The sequence below is a fragment of the Apium graveolens genome, chromosome 5 (genome assembly GCF_009905375.1).
Source record: "Apium graveolens cultivar Ventura chromosome 5, ASM990537v1, whole genome shotgun sequence".
Lineage (NCBI taxonomy): Eukaryota > Viridiplantae > Streptophyta > Magnoliopsida > Apiales > Apiaceae > Apium > Apium graveolens.
Window position 1 is genome coordinate 180637867 of NC_133651.1, and position 9950 is coordinate 180647816.

General features: G+C 32.3%; 1 long non-coding RNA gene across 1 annotated transcript; it reads left to right on the top strand.

The window, feature by feature from the left end:
• The first annotated feature begins 1779 nt into the window (after positions 1–1779).
• On the top strand, positions 1780–4310 carry LOC141724648 (uncharacterized). Its single transcript, XR_012576835.1, has 2 exons — positions 1780–3076; positions 3171–4310. It is a non-coding gene; the product is annotated as an uncharacterized LOC141724648 (long non-coding RNA).
• Positions 4311–9950: the final 5640 nt, after the last annotated feature.

Here is a 9950-nt window from a genome sequence, read left to right on the forward strand (position 1 = left end):
AGCCCTCAGTGATTAATAAATGTTCAAAAGTCTATCTATGACAAGGAACAACAATGATTCAAGTATTCAGTATCAAAGGATTTCAGTGAAGAGAAGCAATGGAATTAATTTGGAATAGGTCTACTATCATTATATAAGGCAAAGAAAAATCAATTCTATGTTAGTCGTTTGTGAACCAGACCAGTGCACTAAACGTCATTATATTAGAAAAGAATTATCTTACAAATTCTAAAGAATACATTGAACTAAAGTTGATTACATTAAACATAGAAATAAATCAAAGTAAATATTAAAAGGTATTTCCAAGTCAAATTTAAGCTCAAGAAATTCAAGGTCAAGGTCAAGGTCAAGATTCAAGTCAAACAAAGTCAATTATGTATAGAAAATAAATCATGAATTTGTTTAAGTGCTATTGGGCACCCCCAAGCGTAAATGCAATGTATGGGCACCCATAAACTTTACTTAGAGTCATTTTATTGTAATAGACTAGCTTGAGGGCGCCTACACAAAGTAATACTCTTGTGGCCCCTCCAAGAGTTTTTTGTATTGTTATCTAAGTTTTTGTTGGCACTTAAGGTCGTCTACACTAGGTATGTTAGTGTATAGGTGCCCCTAAATGTTATTTTATATTTGGTTAAGGCGCCTACACGGACCTAGTGCAAACGCCCCCAAAATCTTGACATATTACAGAATATATCTAAGTGGCGCATACACAAGAAAATGAGAGTATAGGCGGCCCCAACACTCTATTGAGCGCCTATACAGTGGTACAAGAGTACAAGCGCCCCCAAATTAATCATACTAACAAAATGCTAAATTATATACTTGGTTTACATCAAGCCATGTAATTCAACAAGGCAGCAGCACTAAAAGGAAATTGAATTCATTCAGTTCAGTATCTTCATCAATTTTCAACACACAAGTAGGGAGCTCCATTAAAGACGATCATAACCACCACCAACCAAGTTGTTGTAATATTGAATGATTTTTATTGTAACTAATCTATTTCATGTTAGAGTGTAGCACCTCTGGGATTTATTAATACAATTATATTTCTCTGAATCTTGTGTTTGATTTGTGTCTATTTATAATACATACTCAAGCCACCAAAATAAACACTAAACTATCCGCAATTAAATTCGAAAATTAACCACATCACATTCACCCCCTCTGTGATGATTTGAGACCTAACACGAATTTTCGCAAGTAAGGCTTAAATAAATCATTCATTATTGATTGAAAGGTAGTCAGCCATTTGTAAGTCCAAATGGTAACACTAAAAATTCGTAATGGCCATTATGAGTGCGAAATGAAGTTTTTAGTATTTCTTCAGAATGAATGCGGATCTGATGATGCCTGGCTTTAAGATCAATTTTGGAAAAATAACGGGCACCATTGAGTTCATCTAATAATTCATCTATGACTGGAATTGGATACTTATCTGGAACAGTCGCATCGTTGAGAGCACAATAATCGACCAAGAATCGCTACCTCTCATCCTTTTTTTTTACCAGAATGACCGGACTAGTGAAAGGACTTCTACTCGGTTGAATGATTCCAACACTCAACATCTCGTGTACTAAGCGTTCAATCTCATTTTTGTAGCTGTGAGCATATCTATAAGGCTGCACATTTACAGCTGTAACACCTGACTTCAATATAATAGCATGTGACCGATCTCTTTAAGGAGGTAAACAATTTGGTTCCTGAAAAACAGCAGCATAGTGTTCTAAGACCAGATTTAGTGATTGCTTTTGTTGTTCACTCCAGTGCTGACTTTCTAAGCTATTTGGTTCTACAATAGATGTGGCCCATAACATGAAACAAAAATCAACCTCTGAGGTATTGAGAATGGTCTTCAAAGATGCTGGTGATGTAGTTAGAGCTGGATTGCCTTGTAATCATCGTAAAGACCCACCTGCAGCAAATGTCATTTTCAATTTCTGCCAATTTACTTTGACATCTCCCAATGTTTCTAGCCAAGCAATCCCCAGAATTAGATCTACCCCTCCTAACTGGAATGGGTAAAAATCAGTTGTAATTTTTAGGTCTTCAATAGTCACAACCACTGCTCTACATAAGCTGTACAAAGTACTGTATGTCCATCACCTAATTTCACTCCAAATTCTTTCGTTGGAGTCACTGGTAAACTCATTCTTTTTACTAGATCAGCTGAAATAAAATTATTACTAGCGCAACTATCAATAAGGATTACAAATGGATATTTTCATACAAATCCTTGAATCTTCATAGTGCTTGGTCGTGTAATGCCTGCTATAGAGTATAGATGCAACTCCATTATTTGACATTCTGTGTGGAATATTAGCATAGTAATGCCATCTTCTGCAACCTCATCCGTTAGTAACTCATCTTCTGGATTCTCAACAGCAATCATAACTCTTAGACAGGCATTCGGGCAAACATGGCCTGGTGAGAATTGGCCTTCACAACTAAAATATTGATTTCTCGCATGTCGGGCTCTTATTTTAGTCGGGGATATGTTCAAATTTCCCCTATTACTTCGATAATGCTGATGGTTTGATGATGCTACCATTGCTGGCAATTATATCCCGGACTTCACTTGTGTGTCACCTTTGTGTACTGATGCTGCAGTTGGCTCTATCACCATGTACCTCGCCTTGGGTGGGATTGGATTTGAAGGGCATATAGGTCTCCCAATCTAACTACCGACCTGAATTGGATTTCTTCACCTAACTCATCCTCAATGTCTCTTGCCAACTCCATAGTGTGGACTAACTCTTGTGGATCATGTACGTGCAACCTCCTTTTAATGTTGTCCTTCAACCCGTTAATAAAATTTCCCATATATGCCTATTCTGGAAGACCTTGAATCATGTTTGCCACATATTCAAATGCTTCAATATATTCTTCAACTGTAGATTCTTGATGAAGCTTCACCAATTTATCGTATGCGTTGCCAGCCTTCTATCCTCCAAATCTTCTCATTAGTTCTGGTGCTAGTTCATCCTATTGAACTTCAAAATATTGTTCAGCTCGATACACCCATCCTATCGGACCGTCCCCGTTAAAGTTCGGAAGTTCCACCTTCTTGACGGCAAGTTGGAATTCATCATATTCCTGATACAATAGTGGCTTTATTATAGTGGATGACACCCTTTCATCCTGATGTTCTTTAAATTGTGATGCAGGTTCAGTTGACTAACTATCGGTTACCGTAAGCTTTTCTTTCAGGCTCACAAGCATATGATGGATAGAAGATATCTCCGATAATTTTCCTTCTAATACTCGAACTGATTATTGCGCTCCAGATTCTCCTTCTATAACAAGTCATGTAACAACTTTACCTCTTTCTCGACATTGTCCCCTCTTCCCTGCATTCTGGTATTGACCATCTACTGCACAAACTGCCTTGATATCATGATACCAATTTCTATGTATCTAGATACTCTAACTAGATGACCAAGATAATTAATAATGTTTATTGGAATAGGACGGATAAAGTTAAGATATCTTCTGATGCTACACCAGAATTATATTAGACGGTACTATACCATCAAGGCGGAGCTTCTCTGCTATGATAACACTTGTAGATATAACTCAATAACTATATTACTAACAAATGCTAAATTAAAAACTTTATTTTCCAAAATCTAATCCCCCGAATCATGCAGAGAATATTTTCCTGAATAATATCTAATTCCCCATTTATTCTTATCAATTACCACAAGTTATCTTGTCCCAGATAATCAATAAGTTGACCCACTAATTATGTAACTACAAGATTTCTTTTCTTTGCATGCCTATGGTAAGTTTTGATTTTCTTATCTTTCAATAAGTTGGCTTTATATGATAGGTCATGATAATTGGGGGTCTAACATATGCTCAATTTAGAAAAGGTATTTCCTTGTCCCTACATTTGGATGGAGGCAAGGAGATAGAGCGTTGGACTACACAGGTTACTAATCAGATCAAAGTTAATGTTGATGGAGCAATATTTAAGGTAGATGTATGGGTTGCTTGGCTCGCGGTAGTGATATTTGAATGTTGCAGGCTTTCATGGCGGGCAAGATTGGAAGTGTTCAACCATAGATTGCTGAAATTATTGGGATTAAGGAGCCGTTGAGTTGGATCGATGGTCACTCTTGGTCAAATGTTGTTATGGAATCGGATAGTCTGGTTTGCATCCAAGCTATTAATAGTACTCTGTTCATACCATCTCGTTTTGGTCTGCTTGTTGAAGACTATTGAAATAGCTTAAAGTCTAGACATAATATAACTTTACATTAATTAAACGATCTGCAAATAAGGTCGCCCACTACATTGCTAGAGGTTCTTATTTCTCCCCAGAGGATTGTTCTGAATTATATTCTATTGTAATGACTCATGTTGCTCTATTAAATATATAAATACAGTAATATATAATAGATAATAGATTGATATGTAAGCCTGCTTAAATTGTCAGTATATTGATCATGAAACTCTATGCACTCACACGGCTAAGAAAACTAAAAAACAATCCCCATGAGCAACAAACTAGTTAATTCAAACAAAAAAACAATCAAGATATGAACAACTACTTATAAAATGACATCCAATTTCTGGGGGAACCAATTTCTGGATCGTTTATATACCTCACAACCCTAAAGAGGGAAGACGCATTAAAATACATATTCATATCGATTAATATTTGCATGTAGTAAGCAGTAGACAAAAACGAATTCATTATTTTAAATGAAATCATCCCTATAACCTCATACTAATTAAACATCATAATCTTAGAGAACATTATTTTATAATGCTATCATACACAATAAGATTTAAATCAGAATTTTTACCTCTTACAATAGCTTTCTGGTCACCGGAAGTCTCAACTCACCCTTGCCCTATTATCCTCAACGCTCTCCAAGCTCCTTTGGATATTCTTGGCTGGATGCAGGAGTCCTCACACGGTCTCTTCCATATTGTTATTTCTCAAGGTATTGTTTTCCGGAATTAATCCTGATTGTATATGATACATATAAAATAATCTTTTCTATTATTATGATATATTCTTAGTAGAGTTTATAGAGAGTGAAGAAGTTTAGCCAGACATATTCAAAGAGAGAATTGAACTTCAGAAATTTTTTTGATATCCTTTACATCATATGCATGGACTTATTTATAGTAGTCCTTCTATATGGTTACAGATTACCGGGATAACCGGTTTCTTTTACATAATTACTAATAATTCTCTTTTGTAGGTTTTTTCCACGAATCTTTTATTTTCTTTGTCTGCCATTTCTTCTTTTGTCGTCTCTTCATATTTTCTTCATCTTTATCTTCTGTGTCTGCCATGATATCTTGCAGGATCTGTCATCTTTTTCAGGGAATCTGCTTTTCCTTTTCTTCTTTTTCCATTTTTGTCATTTTTCCTTGATATTTTGTTGTTGAAAGGAATCTTTTATCTTCTAGTAATATAGCTCTTTCATATTTTTTGGTTTTCACCATTCAATTTACAGTGTTTTGGTGTATCACACCATTTTTGTATCATGCAAAGGGATCAGAATTCCCTTTATCATTATCTTTTAGACTGATAATAGGTCTCTTTCTAGGACCTGTTATTCTTTGATAATATTCAGTAGTATGTTTTGCATGATTATATTTTAGGTTTTCTATTTTTCAAGCATTATCTCTAATGCCATAGTACCTGAATTTTGTATAGTATTATCATAATATAAGGTTATTATACTTTCGGTGAAACCTCCACCATGGCTTTCAGAAATGATTATAACTTTCCGAGCTCATAGTATATCTTGTATTTTGGACCTGAGGGTAGCTAGACCAATGGCTCGTTTTTCACATAACCATTCCTGGAATTTGTTAATATCACAGGGATTTGGCAATTTCAAGCTTTTGGTTTCTCCCACAATATCTACCATATTCCTTCCCAATTTAAATAGTTGACATATTATTATGGGTTTTCCAACTAGATCAGTTAATGCATCAAAAACTTGTATTCCGTATGAGCCTGCTCCCATTTCCCGTACCATAGCTTCCATGGATTTGACAATTATACTTGGTAGTTTTGATATACAATACATGGTTTCATTTGTTAAGATCTTGTCAACAAAACCATGTATAAACAGGTTATAGACTATGTCAGGTTTTGCATTTTCACAACAAATATATCTGGGATATTTTGTAGATTTTGTCAGTCTGCAAACATCAGGGTTAGATTTATAATCATAATATTTCATCATTTGCTCATATGTTTTCACTATCTCAGGTGAGTGTTTCAGCCTATCACTCATTGATAAATTTGACAGAGTAGTTGATATGTTGGTTGAAGGTGATGGCATGGTTGCAAGCTTTGATGAAAATGTTATAGGTTTTATTGTAGGGATTGCAACTGAAGCTTGTAGAGTTGTTTTGTCTTTTATAGCTTCCATAATTTGTTTCAGAAAATGTTGGGTTTCTATCTCCTTTTGGAGTTTGGTGATTTTCTCATTATTGGTTGATATATGAGAAGTGACATCAGTGATATATTTCTCAAAATTTTCCATATCCTGCTAAGAACAACAAACAATTAAATTTTCCCTTTACAAAAACAAAATGCATGACATTCAATGGCATTTAATTTTCTAATAATTGATATTAATAACTCATCAATATACCTTCTATTAGGAGTGAAATAATAACCAATGTGTTTTTCTATTTCTAGAAATCCTTTATATGCTTCTTCTAGTTTTTCTGTATTATTTTCATCTAATCCTTCGAGAGCAAATTTTTTTATGAATTCTACAGCTTCTGAAGTAGTAGTCCATATTATTAAAGATCCCGATATTATTTTCCATGGTTGAGCTTGTCTGCTAGTATATTCTATTTTCATTGTTTATTTTCTCTACTAAGATAGTCAGCTAACACATTTTTTGTTCCTGATATATTTTTTATTACAAAATCATAACAACAGAAAAAAAGATTGCCATTTTATTCTTTTATTTAATTCTGGTAATAATTCTATTTTATTAGTAATAAAGGCTTTTACTTGAGTATTATCTGTTCTTACTACAAATTTAACAGGCAATAAATGATAATGAAACTTCTTAATCTCATATTTTACAGCTAATAGTTCTTTTTCATTTATGTGGTAGTTTGATTCATTAGGTTTCCAAGTTCCTCCTGCATATCCGCATATATGTGGCTTTTCTTATCTATGTCATCCTTCTCATATGCTATTAGGACTGCTCCCCATCATATATCGCTAGCATCAGTATATAATTCTAAATGATCTGTTTCTATGGGTATTCTGTGTTTTGGTAAATCTTTCACCTTTTCCTTAAGAATTTTTATACAATTTTCATGTTCTTTTGTCCATTCAAAAGGTTTATTTTTTGTTAGTTCCTGTAATGGTTTTCTTAATTTAGGTAAGTCTTTAATATGATCTGAGGCATAATTTACTATTCCTAAAAGCTGTTGTACCTCTTTTTTATTTTCTAATTTATCTTTAAAATTTACAATCTTTGTTACTACATGATCTTGTAATTGTATACCTTCTTTATCTATTTTGTATCCTAAATATTCTATCTTATTCTTAAAGATTTCAGATTTCTTTTCAGATAATAATATTCCATGCTGGTTTATTGTTTTTATAAATTGCTCTAAATGTTTTATATGCTCTTCTAGAGTTTCACTATATATTAATATATCGTCTACATATACTATGCAGAAATCTTTTAATTTTCTAAAGATTTGGTCCATTCTTCGTTGAAATATTTGTGGCGCATTTTTTAATCCAAAGGGTAATACTATCCATTCATAATGTCCTTGCGGAGCACTAAAGGCTGTTAAAGGCCTTGATTCTTTGGTTAATTTTATTTGCCAAAATCCACTTTTACAATCGAATTTACTAAACCATTTCTTATTTTCTAGTCTATTTATAAGATTTCTTTTATATGGTAAGAAATATCCATCAAATATAGTTTTCTTATTTAATTCTCTATAGTCTATTACCATACGGGCTTTTCCCCTTTTCTGTTCATTATGTTTTCTTACAAGAAAAGCCGGGCTGCTATATGGACTTTTACTTTCTTGTATTAATTTTAATTTTAATAATTCATTGGTTTGATTATCAAATTCTTTTTGGTCTGAAGGGCTATACCTTATAGGTTTAGATCTTATTATATCATTAGGGTTTAATAATTTTATTTCAGCATATATCTTTTCCTTATCCCATAAACTCATGGGATTTTCTCCGAAGTTGGATTTTAATAAATTATTATATTTTTCAGTTAATTCTTGTAGATTATTATTTCTTTCTATTCTTAGATTATTTATTCATATAGTACTTATTGGCATAATTCTTTTTAATACTATCCACTTATTACACGGAGTTTGTAATGATAGGGTATTTGAAGTTACTATATGTGTTTTAAAATAATCTAAGAAGTTATTTCCTAATAATATAGATTGCTTCATCTTATTCTGATATACAATAGGTAGACTGAATAATGTTTTATTTAGCTTTATTCTCATGTTTTCTGCTATTACATCTAATTCCTTCTTTTGTTCATTAAATCCTGATACCCTAGTTCTATGTGCATTAGATTTTTCCCATCTATATGAAGCTAAAACTTCCTTTTTTACTAGACATAGATCTGCTCCACTATCTATAAATATTTTTTGTTTTAGGAATTTATATTTTTTATATTCTACATCTGCTTCTATGTATATTGCTACCATTCCTCCCAATTATTTTCACTAGATGATTCATAATTTATAAAGTTTATTTCATTATCAGTTTCACTAATATAAAACTCTTCATATTCATACCATCTATTGTCATCTTCTTTAATTTGTTCTATTTCCATTATGAATTGTGATGTATTTATATATTTTACTTTCTTTTCTTTCAGTTTAGGACATTTATTAGCATAATGTCCTTTTTCATTACAATTCCAACATTTACATTCACTTATATCTTTCTTTTTAAAAGGTTTTCTTCTAAACTTTCTCTTATTTTTATATCTTCTCCTATTTTCTGGTATATTTCTAAATTTCCTAAATCTTTTTCTCTTATATCTGTTGTATTTATAAGGATAATTATTTCTATTTTGTTTGTTTTTGTACTTATCATATGATTTTTTCTTATTATACCTCTTCTTATAGTTCCTATAGGGTTTTTTTATCTTCACATCCAAATACTAGTCTTCTTTCAGTGAATCCACATATTTCTCTTAATCCTAGTTTTTTATCCTTTTTAACCTTCTGTTGTACCCTATATTCTTCACATTTTCTCATTAGATATCCTCTTAGTACTCTTATTCTTTCACCCAGAGTGTTCTCACGAGGTTCTAACTTATTATATTCATTAGTTATCTCAGTATTATAAGGTTCTGGTAAATGATCATAATATAATTGTTGATATATATGTCCTTCTTCGGGTAAGAATCTAGCTTCATAAAAGAATTTAGTAAAACTTATAGTATATTCTGGTAACTTGTTAATTTTACAGCATTTCATGTTATTTAGATTCATTATTATTTCTATTTTTCTTTCTATCAGAACTTGGTCTCTAGCTACTATCCAAGGTTCTCCTAGGAATTCTCTTTTTCATATCATATCAAATATTTGTAACATTGATTTCCAATCCGTTGCATACCTTAGTACTTCAGTTTTTAACTGATATTCTATGGATTCTATCCAATATGCTACCTTTCCAATTAACGTTTTTGAGATCAAGTTATAAGTATATTCTAACTCATCTGTATGAGTGGAATTCATTAATGCTATATACATTCCTAAATTCCAATCAGTTATTCTCCTGCTAATTTCTTGTTCTTCATATACATTATCTAAGTCTAAAAAGTATCCATTTAAGTTTACGCCTTGTGACATTGATCCTATAAATTATTTAAATTCATTATGTTGTCCTATTGGTATGTGTTTTGGTATCGTGTTCCTATATCTTGTTATAACTTCCATATTATGGT